Here is a 16,693-nt window from a genome sequence, read left to right on the forward strand (position 1 = left end):
CTCATTTGTCAAGGACAAAGACAGTTGTGGGTACGAGGAGTCTCATGCATACCTTTCACATCACATGTAATTTGACTACAAGACAACCATTTTATTCCATAAATATGACAGCCTAAGCCTTCTTTGAGCTCTCCCGGCTAAGCAGCCTCCCTGCATGGCAGTGATCTCCCCTTGAGCTGGGACGCCTCTCAAGGTTGCTCCTCGAGGCAGAGAGACCTCTTACCAACTGCAGATCTTTGGTAAGCGACCGATGTTGCCCATAACCTTGTAGTATGGTAACTTTGATTTTGTCTTGGTAACTTGGATTTGTGCTTGGTAACTTGGATTTGTGCCTTGGTAGTTTTGATCATTGCTCAAATGATTGTGCCGTACAGTAATAGAGTGAACCTTGCCATCGAACTCTGTTAAGTTGCACTTTTACAACATCATATTAAAACCACTTTTGCTAATACAGTGGTTCTTTAAGCATCTCAATCGCCCATTTGCGACAAGCAGGAGCAAAGGAGAACCCTGTGCACTATTGCAGGAGGGTGGAATCCTAACCGGCAGTCTAGATCAGTAGCTGAGCTCACTTTAGCCCCAGCAAGTTAGGCTCCTTTGCCTCTGGGAAAGGTTTGGGTTCCTCTCTCCTCAACGGGCAGAGCCTGGCACCCCTGCGGGTGATTCATCCTGTCCCACATTGCCAGTCTCCTCAGCTTAGAGGAAATGCCTCCTTCCTCCCCACCGACCATTCATGGAGTCTGGAAGGAGGAGCTGTGGCACATATCTCATTGTAGTTCTGCTCCATGAGTTTGAAGAGATGACAGCTCATTCCCCTGGCTCATTTCTGTCTTTCTAAGAGCGTAGAGGTCCAGGGGAGGGCAGCTCAGGGCTTTCATCCCCACAGGGCTTCACTTGCACAGTGCTCACTTTCTGCGACACAAAGAGAGTGTTGAGCTGCAGGAGCAACCTTCAGGAGACTCTTCTATAAACCCAGGAGGCGCTTCAGAGCTGGTGACATCCAGGTGCTGCTGAAGGCTCACAGAAGGAGACGCTGACAGAAGAGTGCAAGGGCAGAGCAATGGCTGAGTCATGGGTCAGGGTCTTCAGGGACTGATGGAGCGGGGAAGAGGCAGAGGATGGCACCCAGACCTTGCCTTTCATTCTCCATTACCCTCAGAGGAAAGGTTGTCACGTCATGCTGGGCATTACAGGTAGGTGCTAGATTTGCTGAGGCAGGTGTGGTTAATGTGCCAGGGGCTCTTTGCACAGTGGCAACTAGGAAGCGAGACCATGTGCCTTGGTACAGTCCTACCCTGCATGTCTTCTTATTCCAGCTCGCTCTTTCCTCTAGATACCCTCTCTGCGTCCTTAACACTGCGGAACAGAAATACAGGCAGCATGGTTGTCAGTGCAGAGTCAGAGCTGTGGGCCATCAGCTAATGGGCACTCTCACACCTCAGTGGACATGAAGAGGTTTGGGCAGAGTGTCTGGGGCCAGTGTGCCAATACATGTCCCTCATTTTCCCCCACTCTCTTAATCTCTCTCTGTCCCTTTCTCCACCTTGCGTGTATCTTAGGGATCGATCTCAATCCCTCAGCTCTCTCACAGTTCTCTCTCAGCCATCCACACGGGATGTGATTTACAGAGAGCAGTGAATCTGGAGCACCCTCCCCATGGAAGCACCTTCAGGAACAATGCATCCCAGTGTAGGCGGGGTGAATCACTGAGTAGAAGGGCCCCTCCATCCCAGGAACTCTCTGGGCTGCCTAGGTGCCTGCCTTGGCCATCTCCAACTCACTGTAAAAGGTATAAAGTTTGAGGCAGGGAATGATCAGGGACAGTGTTTTGTCTGACCTGAGTGTTACGAAAGCCCAAAGAGGAGGCGAGGGCAAAGTGCTCTCTCTTTCAGCCACGGACGTTCCCTGAGCAGGCAATCAGGCATGTATCAGGCATTGACTGGAAGCTTGTGCTTGATCATGATCCTGCACTGCCTCAGCCCCCACTCACCCTCGGGACACTCTTGTGTCTCCATTGCAATGCTGAACAGGGAGCCCTGAGAACTCAGATGGCAATGCTGAGGTCCAGGTGCTGTGCTGCTGCAGGGAGGTAGCCCAAATGCACCCAGAAATTGAAAGTGAGGAGGAAAACATGTTCAGCAAATGATCATCACCCCTGTCCTTTTCCCCTCCTCCTCGTGCAACATCACTTTTCTTCATTTGCCTTAGATGGCTTGGGTACCTCTTCTCCGGAATTCAGTTTTCCCCGCCCTTCTCTCCCAAGTTCACATCTGCTTGTAAGTCTCCTGTCTAACAGACCCTTTGCAGTGCCTTCAACAACAAAGCTAGTAACTCCTGGCTACTCTTGGTCAGTGGAAAGAGATGGACTGTCCAGGGACAGAATTGTCTCATCAGAAAGCAAATGTTTCAGGGAGTTGAGACCACTAATCCTGTTCAGTGTCCATTCTTCCTCAGGGTGAAGAAACAATCTATGGCATAGTGCATTCCCTAAAGGCTTTTTTGCACGACGGGGCTTTTCTCTCTGGCCCATCTTTCCGTTGCTTGAAAGTAGGACTTGGCTAACGCCTATGCCAGCTACTACTGGGAATACCTTCATGTGTCATAATCTAGTGTGAGCAAATGAACATTCTCTTTCATTCCACAGAAATAGGCACCTCAATGCGGCAACTCGTCTCTCTAATCAGAGGAGGTTCTTCTAAGAAGAGCAGTTTGGCCCTCTCGAAGAACCTGTTCCTACCCTTTCACTAGGAATAGTGCTCCTAAACCAAGTGTGATTTCAGTCAAATGAGGGAAAACCTCCATGTTGTTTCTGGCAGGGATTTCTTCCCAACTCCTTTTTACAACGAACACAGAAGCACATGCCCTTCCTCAGCTTCCCTTCCTGCCAAGCGGGAAAAAGAAGGTCCTACAGCACTTCATGGAGAAAGAGGAATGGGACACCGGACATCACAGTGGAGTTCCTCCTGCTGGGACTGAGTAATGTCCCCAAGCTTCAGATGCCTCTCTTTCTCCTCTCTCTCATGATCTACATGGTGACCGTGTTTGGCAACATCCTCACTGTTGTGCTGGTGGTGGCAGATCGGCATCTTCACACTCCCATGTACGTCTTCCTGGGGAATTTCTCCAGTGTGGAAATCTGCTATACCTCCACTATCCTGCCCAGGCTGCTGGCCAGCTTCCTAACCAGGGACAGAAGCATTTCTGCTCGAGGCTGCATGACACAGTTCTTTTTCTTTGGCTGTTTTGCAGGTACTGAGTGTTATCTTCTGGCCACCATGTCCTATGATCGGTACTTGGCCATATGTCAACCCCTGCTCTATGCAAGCCTCATGAACTGGAAGGTCTGCCTCCAGCTGGTGCTGGGTCCTGGCTAGCAGGATTACTAATGTCTCCCATAGTCACTGGACAATTTTCCAAGTTACAGTTCTGTGGTCCCAATGCAATTGATCACTTCTTCTGTGATTTTGCCCCATTGCTAGAGCTTGCCTGCAGTGACACCACGGCGCTTAGACTGGTTACTTTCATCATCTGCTTCCTGGATGTAGTCTTCCTATTTGTATTCACATTGCTATCCTATATCTGCATCATAGCTGTGATCCTGAGGATCCCAACCACCATGGGTAGGCAGAAGGCCTTCTCCACCTGCTCCTCTCACCTCATCGTGGTCACTGTTTTCTATGGTACCCTCATCGTTGTCTCTATGATACCAGGACAGCCTCACTGAGGCAGCTCAATAAAGCACTCTCCTTTTTCTACACCATCCTCACACCCATGGTCAATCCACTCCTCTACAGCCTGCGGAACAGGGAGGTCAAGGGGCTCTAGGAAATGCACTCAGAAAAACTGTGGTCTGCATCGAGCGCTCATACTAGTTGAGATCCACCAGGAATAAACAGGTTGTGGATCTCTTTTGATCAAGTGTGGACCACTCGTAAGCGCATATTTTGTGTACCAGCTGTATCTTTAGAAGTGCAGAATCTTGGGACTGTTTGTGGAGTGAGAAGGGGGAGAAGGGAATCTGTGTCTTAAGGAAATACAGGACTGGTGTTGAAAAGTGTAAAAACGTTCCCTGGCTTTCTTCCTTCTTTAGCGTCAACACAATTGTGATCCTGTAAGTGGGAGCTGTTGAAATGCCACACCTGCCCAAGAGTGGGAGAAAACTTACTCTGAACACGCTGTTTCTCTCTTCCATTACCCAGCCAAGCTGAACGGTGGGATTCCTGCATGTCTGGGATTCCTCAGGGCATCTCCATATTGGCAGTGAGAAGTGGGCAGCTGAATAAAGCCCTTCCACAGGACATGTCTAAACCCGAGTAGATGAATCCCATCCCTCATGTTCTCTGGGCTTTCTAGCAGAGGGGAACTGTGAAAGCTAGTCTGATAGGGTCAGCCCCTCTGAAAAAAAACGTAGATCCTTCTTCAGAAGAAAGGTACACAAGCTGGGTCTCAGCTTCCCAATTTTTTAACACCGAAATCATTACTTGCCCCTTCTTTCCTTCTCCTAATCCGACCCCCCTCCAACTCCCCTCCCCCAATGTAATTACTTCTTTCTTTCCCACTGGCTGGCTTAGATAGTGCAAACTGAGTCCTCCTATCTTCTTCTTTCTTGCAAAAGAGAGCAAGGTCAGCTCATGGGGCATGTGACGGGTACACTTGACCCCTAGCCGTACTGACTAAGGAGCAACAGGCCTCACGCCTGGTGGTGAACTTGTGAGCTGGTAAGCTCCTGGCTCACGTACAAGGGAGTGAAGGTGCCTGTATTGGGTTTGCGTGGCAAGGTTTTGGTAGCGGGGGGGCTACAGGGGTGGCTTCTGTGAGAAGCTGCTAGAAGCTTCCCCTATGTCCGATAAAGGTAATGCCAGTGGGTTCCACGACGGACCCGCCGCTGGCCAAGGCCAAGCCAATCAGCACAGTGGTAGCGCCTCTGGGATAACATATTTAAGAAAGGGAAAAGAAGTTACAGGGGAGTAGCAGTTGCAGCAAGAGAGAGGAGTGAGAAGATGTGAGAGGAACAGCTCTGCAGACACCAAGGTCAGGGAAGAAGGAGGGGGAGGAGGTGCTCCAGGCGCCGGAGCAGAGATTCCCCTGCAGCCCGTGGTGAAGACCATGGTGAGGCAGGCTGACCCCCTGCAGCCCATGGAGGTCCACGGTGGAGCAGATATCTACCTGCAGCCCGTGGAGGACCCCACGCCGGAGCAGGGGGATGCCCGAAGGAGGCTGTGACCCCGTGGGAAGCCCGCGCTGGAGCAGGCTCCTGGCAGGACCTGTGGCCCCGTGGCCCCGTGGAGAGAGGAGCCCACGCTGAAGCAGGTTTGCTGGCAGGACTTGTGACCCCGCGGGGGACCCACACTGGAGCAGTCTCTTCCTGAAGGACTGCACCCTGTGGATGGGACCCACGCTGGAGCAGTTCGTGAAGAACTGTAGCCCGTGGGAAGGACTCATGTTGGAGAAGTTCGTGGAGGACTGTCTCCCGTGGGAGGGACCCCACACTGGAGCAGGGGAAGAGTGTGAGGAGTCGTCCCCTGAGGAGGAAGGAGCGGCAGAAACAACGTGTGATGAACTGACCCAAACCCCCATTCCCCATCCCCTTGCGCCGTTTGGGGCGGGGAGGAGGTAGAGAAAATCAGGAGTAAAGTTAAGGCCGGGAAGAAGAGAGGGGTGGGGGGAAGGTGTTTTAAGATTTGGTTTTATTTCTCATTATCTTGCTCTGATTTGACTAGTAATAAATTAAAGTAATTTTTGCCCAAGCTGAGTCTGTTTTGCCCGTGACAGTAATTGCTGAGTGATCTCCCTGTCCTTATCTCAACCCATGAGCCTTTCGTTTTATTTTCTCCCCCTGTCCAGTTGAGGAAGGGAGTGATAGAGCGGCTTTGGTGGGCACCTGGCATCCGGCCAGGGTCAACCCACCACAGCAATGTTGCCTGTCACTCCCTCACTGGGCTGCTGGTTACTCTCTCCCTCCCCCATCATTCTTCGTTTAAAGCCCCCATTTTGAGGGCAGCCATCCTGGCCCATTTTCTCCCACTATTTCATGGTCACTACAGCCAAGGCTCACACTCGTTTTCACATCCCTGATCAGCACTCCCTCTTTTGCAAAGATCAGATGGAGGTGAGCATCACCTTTGGTTGCCTACCTGGCATCGGTGCAAAGAGGTTTTACCAAGAGACCCCAGACACCTGCTGGACAGTAGGCATCCTGCTCTGCTTCCCTTCCAGTGAGTGTCAGGGTCTCTCAAGGCCCTAATGAGACCTGACGTCATTGATCTGGAGACTTCCTTGAGTTGCTTACATGAGGCTTTGTCCAATTCCTTACCCTGATTGCAGTTGCTTTGTCTCCCACCGTGATATCACACCAGCAGGTCTCTTCTCTGACCCTCACCCACAAGGGCTCACCCAACCTATTCCACATCCCATAGAGAAGCTCCATACATACGACAAGCTCCTGCACACAGAGGACATTTGCCTCCTGATCATTCCAGCCCGTCTCTCCTCAGAAGCCTGTATGCACCACTGCAGCACCACTAGCAGTGTGAGCTGTCCCACCACTCCTCCCCATTGATTCCACTGATGGCAAAACTCTGTGATGGCACGTGGGACTCCAGCTCCTCCTGCCTGTACCCCAGGCTGAGGGCATTGGTGCGCCTTTGGGCTGCATCACCTCAGCTAGGGAACTGGGAACATGCTCAGGCTTGTCACAGGCCAACACAGTACCAAGTGCCCAAGACCCAGGAGGTGCAAATGCCCTGCTTGAGACCAGAGCCACGCTGGAGTGGATGGCAGATGGCAAAGTAAAGGCACAGAAAGAGGAAACGCTGCTCTCCCCAAGGCCAGAGAGAAACTGGCCGGGGATGTGCACCCTGGCAGGAGAGGGCTTTGCCGTCTGTGGGGTCTCTGCAGCCCCTGAGGGCCTGTGGTGGATGTCAAGCTGATCTCAAGGAAGGACAGTTGCTGCTGAAAATGTCCTTGAGCGTGGACATCCTGTGATCCAGGAACACTGTGACAATCCTTGGACTGTTCCTTGAGGGTATCATCAAGAGGGTGAGTAAAGGACTGTTGAAAGAAGAACCAGCAGAGTTTAGGAGTAGGCAAACAAGTGGAGATCCCACGTGATGTCCTTCCTGTTCATGAACTGCCCTGCATCTACTGGATGGAGGTGGGTCAGACCTTGCCTCACTCCAGTGGCGAGAGAGTGGCTGGCCAAAAGAAACTGAATCTGTCTGAGATGCCATCTGGGGTGTCAGTCACCCACCCTCTCTGGACAGGGATGCCTTTCCTGTAGCTCCTGTGCTGTCCTGACCAGCCACACGCAGTTGTGCTGTACAGCCCTGGCATCTTCTGTGGCACTACAGGCCTGTGTTTGGCCAGTGAGTAGCTGCCCTGGATTTAGTTAGGCAATGTCGGGATGTCCGTGAGACAACTGCATTACAGTCAGATGGCAATCGAGTATATACAGCTGATGGAGAAATAACATTTTAAAAAAGGACTGAGCTATCCCTAGGACACATGAATCCATTTGACCAGCTGCCTCCCTCAACAGGCTGTCCTGAACATCATGAGTCGGGAAAAGTGCAGTTTTCCTCAAGGTGGGCATCTGCTGTTGGCCAAAGGAATTCCCCACCAGCCTTCAAGGTGATGCCCCCAGATGCTGTTCTTTCTCTATGAACTGCTCCGTTGTTAGAGTTTGCGCTTGCCTGCACTTATCTTGGACCACCTCTGAGACTTCCACTGTCACCAGGTGCATGCATCTGAGAAGCTCACTCCTGGCCTCCATCTCCATTAATTTGCATGGGAGCTGAGACAAGGAACTCACATGCAGATGCCTATTTTCTAAAATCACAGAAAGGCACACCTGAACTGAGGCAAGAGGAATCCCAGCTCCTGAGGGCTTGTGGCAGGCATGGGAGAGAGCTGAGTCTCCTTCCAGCCCCACAACTACAGACCCAGGATGAGATGCCTCGCTTGACTTAGTGGAATCCTCTCTCTCACCAGGGGTAAAGGAGATTCCTCCCTGCCACTGTCTGCGTATGCTGCTAATGCTGGGACACAGAAAGGTGACTCTCATGCCCAACTCTTTTCTGAATAGGAGAAATGCCACTGCCTGAAAGAAGTGTCTCTCCCCAGCTGAGGGAGGGAACATCAGGGATTGCTTCAGCCTGTTTCACAGCAGGTTCCCCTGGAGCTCCAGGGACACCTTGAGGGAGCCCAGAGGGGGCAGAGAAAGTGCTGCCTTGGGCTGGTCCTCTGCTGCTGAGCTGGGCCAGGCTCCTGGGACAGAGGGAGCTCACGGCAAGTGGGCAGCACTGCAGAGAGACAGCTCTGCCCCGGAGTAGCTCCTCTGCAAAGCGCAGCAGGGCTGAGGGCACTGCCTGCAGGCACCGAGGGGAGAGGAGCAAGGCAGAGAGAGGTTAGAGGCAATCTGTGGTGGGAGGATGCTGAGAGCTCACGGGAGAGAAATCTTCACAGTCCTTAACACGGTATGTTTCTGGCTGCAGGGCAAATCAGCTGCGGTTCCTGGAGGGATCTCTTAAAGCTGGCACATCGCACAGCCTGTGGGAATCTTTCAGGAGGATTCTGACAGCGTCTCTAGTGGAGAAGAGGAGGACGTGCTGCAGAGCAGGGCTTCCCTGCTGCACTGTCAGAGGACAGGGTATGACCGCTGCCTTCTCTCAGGGACAGCTGCAGGACTGTGAAGCCAGGTGTGCAGCCATGGGTACCCAGGCTGTTCTTCAGAGCAGGGTCCCTTCGCCCCAGGGGGCTGTGTGCTGGGGCAGGGACTCTGCTGCCTGCCAGGGTCTGCACTCAGCCTGCCCAGGAGATCCGCACAGCACTGCAGGGAGAAGCTGTGGGTAGAAGGAGCAACCCCCGGCAGGGCAGGGCAAGGTCCTTGTGCTGTCGAGAGGGTGCTGCATGGGTCAGGGCTGCTCACAGCTCCAGATCATCCTCAGGACTTTTCAAGACGGACATCAAGGCAGGGGTTACCTCAAAAGAAAGGTGTCTGCCCTTTGAGTTTTCTCCTCTTGGCTGGCTGAGTGGGCAGCGGGACATTTCTCGGGGGACTTTTGCCTGGAAGGTAAAAGCAGGCATTACTGTAAAGATAAGGAGCTTTCCTGAATCTGTGTTTTCCCTTTCCAGCTCTGGAGGCTACAGATAACACCAGCATCACCTTTCAAGTTTCATCAGGGTTTTCAGCTACTCTTTAGTCCCTGCACTCAGGGAGAGGCTGCAGGGAAGAGATGGGAGCACAGGGGCTGGAGTGAGGTCTGTGAGCACTGACAGGCAGGTGACGTGGAGCCCAGGAAACAGCTCCTGGCAGGGACACCTCCAGGCAGCAGAGACACGAGCAGGGAGAGAGGGAACTGCTAAGGGAAACCCTGTTGCCGGAAGGTCTGGGCACCTCCTGGCCACCCCCTGCAGTGCAGATGCCTTCCTTGAGCAACCCCCCTCATCTCTCGTCCGTCACCCAGCACAGCTCTCGGCACTCATTGCTGTGGGGTCTAGGGCGGGAGTCTCCTCCTTGTCCACTTGACCCGCAGAAGAGGTGACAGGCATCTCTGCTGCCACATGCCCATTTCCCACTGACCACCAATGAGGCTGAGGGATACTGTCCTGCGTTATCACCATCTGGGAGGTATTGTGCAGAGTTGCATAAAGGGAAATCTTTCCCGAGCGCCAGTCTGTCTCTCTCCTTGCCTCTCTTGGCTGCTTTGGCATTGCTGTCAGGCTCTCTGGAAATGGGAGTTTCAGCTGCAGAGTCACTGATCTTGTGGGTGTGTCCATGGGAAGAAGGGTCCCAGCTTTCCTCTGACCTGGGGGGCTGTGGGCAGTGCAGTCAGTGGAGCTAGGGAATGAGCTGACTCTCCCTTAATCAGATGCCGTGCTTAGGACATTTGGCTGTCTCCTTGGGGTGTTCTTCCAAGCTGTGAGCTGCCCTCTAGAATGCAAATCTTTCTCATAGCATCTGTGGGTTATCCGAAAGCCTCACGGAGAAGCACAGAGAATGCTACAATGGAGGAAATGCTGTTGGGTTGCTGAAACGAGCATAAATATCTGTCCTGGGCTAGAAGTGGGGTGTTGTGATCTTGAGAAAGGGTAAGACATCTGGTTTCTGCTCTCAGCAGTGTCTGATTTTTTTCAGGGTAACATGGGAGTGAGATCCTACTCCATCTCATGAAGGAGTAAGCACAGGGCAGCTGGGAACAAAACGCAGAGACAGACCAGCTCCTCTCACTCTGCACGAAGCCACAGGCAATCCTCTTGCCTCGCAGGGCTCACTCCGTTCTCCCTGAGTGTGGCAGAAATGCTGAGGGTTTCTGACTTCCAAGAACAGTCCACAGGTGAGATGGAGCAATGCTTTAAAAATAACCTCTCAAACTGCCTGCTGTCATACCCATTCCTTAGCACTGGGAGTGCAGACACTGACAAGCTCTTTTTGTGTTAGGAGCAGTTTAACCTGGAAAAATTCAAACACCAGGACTGGCCCCTGCCCCCACTGTTCCCATGAACCCACTGCTGCACAGCAGGGCTGACTCCTCGGCAGCCACTGGGCAAAGGCCCTGCTCCCCACGGCACACTCAGCCCGCACTAACCAGAGCTCGAACCACAGAGCTGAAGGTCTCCTAGAAAACAAAAAGGGTGGGTGTGTAGCTGAGGGGTGGGGGTGGGTCCATGAAGGGGAGTCCAAGAGAAATGGCTTTGCTTTTGCTCAGAGAAGTCTACCCTAACTTGTCACTGTCTTTTCCTCCTTCGACAGTGCCCCACGCTCAGAGAAAGCTAATGTCCAATGGCAGCTCCATCACCGAGTTCCTCCTCCTGGCATTGGCAGACACACGGGGAGCTGCAGCTCTTGCACTTCTGGCTCTTCCTGGGCATCTACCTGGCTGCCCTCCTGGGAAACGGCCTCATCATCACCGCCATAGCCTGCGACCACCGCCTCTACACCCCATGTACTTCTTCCTTCTCAACCTCTCCCTCCTTGACCTGGGCTCCATCTCCACCACTCTCCCCAAAGCCATGGCCAATTCCCTCTGGACACCAGGGCCATCTCCTACTTGGGAGTGCTGCACAGCTCTTTTTTCTTTCTCTTCTTGATGGCAGGAGTATTGTTTCTCACTGTCATGGCCTATGACGCTACGTTGCATCTGCAAACCCTGCACTATGGACCTCCTGGGCAGCAGGGCTCGTGTCCACATGCAGCGCTGCTGGGGCAGTGGGTTCTCTACGCTGTGCTGCACACTGTCAATACATTTCACTACACTCTGCAAGGCAATGCACTGAATCAGTTCTTCTGTGAAATCCCCAGATCCTCAACTCTCCTGCTCACACTCCTACTCAGGAAAGCTGGGCTGCTTCTCTTTGGTTTTCTTTATCTTCAGGGTGCTTTGTTTTCATTCTGCTGTCCTATGTGCAGATCTTCAGGGCTGTGCTGAGGATCCTGTCTAAGCACGGACAGCACAAAGCCTTTTCCATGTGCCTTCTTCACATGGCCGTGGTCTCCCTGGTTTTGATCACTGCCATGTTTGCCTACCTGAAGCCCCCTCCATCTTTTCATCAGCTCTGGACCTGGTGCTGGCAGTGCTGTACTCGGTGGTACCTCCAGCAGTGAACCCCCTCATCTACAGCATGAGGAACAAGGAGCTCACAGACACCCTGAAGAAACTGATTCAATTATTCTTCTGTCAGCAGCAGTAAGCTGCACGTGTCTCTTCACAAGTGATTTCCAATGTACCTCAGGGAACCTCCTGTGCTTTGGGCATTTTGTCTGTGCTAACCAAGTTTATCCAGGAATGTCTGCATCCACACCACTTCTCCAGGGGCATGAACGCAGCCTGTCTGACCCAGAGGCCTTTGTACTTGTGTCTGGCACTACGGTACAGCTGGCCTCCCGTCTCACATCTCTGCAATAAAAGGGTATTTCCTCAGGGCCGGTGTCTGGAGGTTGGGCTCTTCTTCCAAAGCTGAAAGTGAAGGACAGGCTGCAGAAACTTCCACTTACAAAGCTGTGCTGCTGTGCTCAAGTTCTCCGTGGGCTGAGGGGTGGAGGACATGGGGCCATGTGTTGGGGAATGGGTGTGGGCTGAGCCTTCACATGTACATGCCCAGTGCCCCAGGAGGTGCTGAATGATCAGCAGGGATCTGCCTGGGATTGTCTCCTTGTGGGTTTTGGGCACCACCACCCGCCTGCCCTGCAGACCAGCACAGCCAGCTCAGGGCCCTGGGGAGAGTGGCCACTCCTCCCAGCCAAGGGGAGAGGTAACTCCCCTGGTCTGAGTGGCCACACTCTTCCTAATTAAGGACTGTATGCAGCTGGCCTTATTCGTGATCAACATGCTGTACTGGCTCCTACAGCGTCCCTTGTAGCAACTATGGCCTTCTCCTCAGGGTCACTCCTCAGCTGGTCACCTCCAAGCTTGCCCTGATACACGGAGCTATTCTGCCCTGATGCAGGATTGGGCACTTCTCCTTGTAAAACCTGGTGAGGTTTCTGTTGGCCAAATCCCAGAGTTTCTCAAGGTCCCCATGAATGGAAGCTTCATTGTGTCAGCTCTTAATGTGTGTCTGTAGGTGTCTCACCCTGTCCTGTGGTGCCTCTGACAAGATGACAGCAGGAGGAATTGCAGGACATGACGGGTAATAAAAGGAAGTACTAGTTTAATGGATTTGCTGACCAAAGTCAGAATTCCCAATGCAGCCATCTCAGAAACACCAACAGAGGGCACGAGGCAAGCAAAGCCAGGGCCAGTGGGTAAAGGGAAACCAGGGGTGGGTTTCTTGTGTGAGAGGGTTTGAGGATGACCAAAGGGAAGAACTTGGGAGGGGGGAAACAGGGAAGAAGACAGTCAGAGGTGAAGCAAAGGGTTCAAGCAGGGCTGTTTGTGGCCACCCTTCAAGTAGCCCTCAATCTGAGCAGGGAAATCAGCATGGCTGGGGACACCTCTGATGTGCCTGTACAGGAATGCACACAGCTTGGGGAGCAAACACTCTCACTTAGATTTCAGAGACACGGCCAGATAGCTCACATCACTGGAGTGTGGCCATGGATGGAAGCCGCCTCTTTAGGAAGGATGGGGAAGGTCAGTGAGGAGGGAAAGTTGCAAGCAGCAGGAAAGCATGGAGCTCTGCCTAGTGACAGGTGATGAGCCAGATGAGAGCTGATGCGTCAGGATTAGTGGGCAGACCAATGTGGGTGATGTTGTAGTTGGTATCTGCTATGGACCAACCATATTAGGAAGAAGCAACAGATGAGGCCTTCTTCAGACAAGCACAAGAAGCTTCTCATTCACAGGCCCTGGTCCTCATGGGGGACCTTACCCCAGCTGGACATCTGCCTGAGGGGCAGCACAGCAGGGCACAAGACACTCAGGAGGTTTCTGGAGGGTACCAAGAACCTCCTGAGCATTCAGAGAGGGTGTTGGGAAAGCAAAAGCCCATCTTGTGTTCCATCGGGTAATTCAATCTGGATGTGAATGGCATCAAGAGAGGATTCAATGATGCCAGCAGTAAAAGGAAGGTTTGGGAAAATGTAGGCCTGCTGCTAGACAGGGCAGGGACCCTGGTGACAGAGAGCACAGAAAGGGTCAAGGTCCTCCACGCCTTCTTCCTCTCTGAGTTTACTGGTAAGACCAACCTTCAGGAATCCCAGGCCTCCAAGACCAGAGGCAAGATGCACTCCAAGACCTGAGGGGATGCACTCATGAGTGCTGAGGAAGCTGGCTGATGTCATTGTAAGGCCACTTGAAATCCTATGTGAAAGGTCACGGCAATTTGTTGAGGTTCCTGAGGACTGGAAGACAGCAAATGGAAATGCTCTCTTGAAGCAGGGCAAGAAGGAGGATGCAGGGAGCTGTCAGCCTGTCTCCCTTTATACCCCTATAGACAAGCTGAGCAAGTATGGACTAGATAAGTGGAAAATGAGGTGAATTGAAACTGACTGAATGGCTGGTCCCAGAGGCTTGTGTCCAGTGGCACAAAGTCCAGCTGGAGGATAGGCACCAGTGGTGTAACCCAAGGGTTGATACTGGGTCCCATTCTATTCAACCTTTCATGACAGTCCTGGATGATGGGACTGAGGGCATCCTGAGCAAGCTTGTGGATGATAGAAAATTGGGAGGTGTGCTGGTCTTGGATGGCATAGAGTTAGTTTTCTTCATAGTAGCTAGTATGGGGCCATGTTTTGGATTTGTGCGGAAAACAGTGTTGCTAACACAGGGATGTTTAGTCACTGCTGAGCAGTGCAATACACAGAGTCAAGGCCTTTTCTGCTTCTCACACTACCCACCAGCGAGTAGGCTGGGCATGCAGAAGAAGTTGGGAGGGGACACAGCTGGGACAGCTGAGCCCAACTGACCAAAGGGATATGCCATACCCTATGACGTCATGCTCAGCATAGAAAGCTGAGGGAAGAAGAAGGAAGGGGGGGACGTTTGGAGTGATGGTGTTTGTCTTCCCAAGTAACCATTATGCGTGATGGAGCCCTGCTTTCCTGGAGATGGCTGAACACCTGCCTGCCAATGGGAAGTAGTGAATGAATTCCTTGTTTTGCTTTGCTTGCGTGCACGGCTTTTCCTTTACCTGTTAAACTGTCTTTATCTCAGCCCACGAGTTTTCTCACTTTTACTCTTCCAATTCTCTCCCCATCCCAACGGGGGGGGGAGGAGTGAGCGGCTGTGTGGTGCTTAGTTGCTGGCTAGGGTTAAACACAAACAGGAGGAGTGGCTGATACACCAGCTGGTTGCCACTGCTGCTCTGAAGGACCTGGGCAGGCTGGAGAACTGGGCAGAGAGGAACCTCATGAAGTTCAAGCAAGGGAAACACAAAGTCCTGCCCCTAGGCAGGAATAACCCCACGGACCAGTACAGGCTGGGGGCTGACTGGCTGGAAAGCAGGTTTCGAGAGAAGGACCAGGGGGCCCTGGAGGGCAACAAGCTGCCCATGAGCCAGCAGTGTGGCTGTGTGGCAAAGTAGGCCTACAGCCTCCTGGGCTCCATTCAGGAGCGGTTTGCCAGCAGGTCGAGAGAGGTGATCCTTCCCCTCTAGTCAGCACTGGGAAGCCCATCTGGAGTGCTGTGTCCAGTGCTGGGCTGCCCACTACAAGAGAGACATGGCCTTACTGCAGCGAGTCCAGTAAAGGGCCACAAAGATTCTGAAGTCACACAAGCATCCTTCAGGAGGAGAGCCTGAGAGAGCTGGGACTTTTTAGCCTGCAGAAGGGAAGGCTCATGGGGATCTTATCAATGTGTATCAATACCTGATGGGAGGGAATGAAGAAGAGGGAGCCACGATCTTCTCCCTGCTGCACAGTGACAGACAATGGGTAGAAACTGAAGCACAGGAACTTCCATCTCAATACAATAAAACACTTCTCTACTGGGAGGGTGGTTGATCACTGGAACAGGTTGCCCAGAGAGGTTGTGGAGTCTCCATCCATGGAAATATTCAAAACCCAGCTGGATCCTGTACTCGGAAACCCACTCTAGCTGATCCTGCTTGAGCAGTGGGGACTCGACTAGGCGATCTCCAGACGTACCACCAAGAAGGGTCAGAAGGGACCCATGGAGGTGTCTAGTGCTACTTATCTGCTCTGAGCAGGGAGAACATGTCAGCTAGAATGCATTGGTCAGTGCTTTCTCCACTTGAGTTTTGAAAATCTCTGGGCCCCAGAGCCAGTACTAATCAACTATAAAGGTGATTTTTTTTCCCCTTAAACCTCATTTGAAATTTCCCTTCCTGCTTCTTGTCCTCATTGTCTCTTGTCCTCTCTTTCCCTTCCTGACTGTCAGACAGATCCTCACCCCTACTCTGACCAAGGACAATCACAACCTACTCTCCAGATGTGGCCTCACTGGGATCCCCTGTGACTGCAGCCAGCATGTGGTGGCCAGCTCCAAGCAGAGACACTCACTGGGGTCCCTGCAGAGGCTCAGCGAAGGCCATGTCAAGACGCCAAGCACCTAACACCGAGGAACTATGGCGGAGCCTGTGGGCTGACACCAGGACATAGCTGGCGCAGAAGGGGTGAGCAGAGAAGTCCTCCAGCAGCTCCTCTGCATACCTGGTCAGGGAGTAATGCACTTGGTGGTGCTCCTGAGAGAGGATGCTGGCATGGGAGGGGAAGTACTATAGAGCTGCGGTGCAGGGCACTGGGGCTCAGAACTAGGTCTGGGCTCCCAGCAGGCAGTGCCAGTGGCTGCAGCCCCAAGAGAGCTCTGACCATGGAGAGAGCAGCAGCGAGTCTCATCCCAACTCTGGAGAGCTGCTCTGGCTGCAGAGGGGCAGCTGGGAGTGCTGGGGTCAATCTTGGCTGCCCCACACCTCCCACCCCAGGGTGTCTTTTGAGTCCCCGGAGCAATCCCACTGACTGGGGTGACAGCCCTGCCTGCCTGGGAATGGAGGGGAATTTGGGGTTTCCATCAGTGTGGGAGCTTCTTGGAGCATCGTGGCTTTTGTTCAGATCCCTGGTCTTGTCCCTGGGCTGGCCCAGCCCTGCATCCCTACAGGTGGCCCAGAGCTCTGCCCTGCAGGCACCACTCAGGACAGAGTGCATTCAGGCCTGGGGAAACATCCTCCTGGCACACTTCCCACAACAGACCTCAGTGCCCCGTTCCCCTGTGGCCGTCTGGCTTTGACTGCTCGCCCAGCACCCGACCCCTTCCCTGCCTTGGCCATGGCCCATGTGAGGCTTTGCAGACAGCCCTGC

The 16,693-nt window shown here is 53.0% G+C and overlaps 1 pseudogene; it reads left to right on the top strand.

The window, feature by feature from the left end:
- Positions 1-2,858: 2,858 nt before the first annotated feature.
- Positions 2,859-11,643, top strand: LOC127025945 (olfactory receptor 1020-like; annotated as a pseudogene).
- Positions 11,644-16,693: the final 5,050 nt, after the last annotated feature.

This window comes from Gymnogyps californianus, chromosome 26, assembly GCF_018139145.2.
Source record: "Gymnogyps californianus isolate 813 chromosome 26, ASM1813914v2, whole genome shotgun sequence".
Taxonomy (NCBI): Eukaryota; Metazoa; Chordata; class Aves; order Accipitriformes; family Cathartidae; genus Gymnogyps; species Gymnogyps californianus.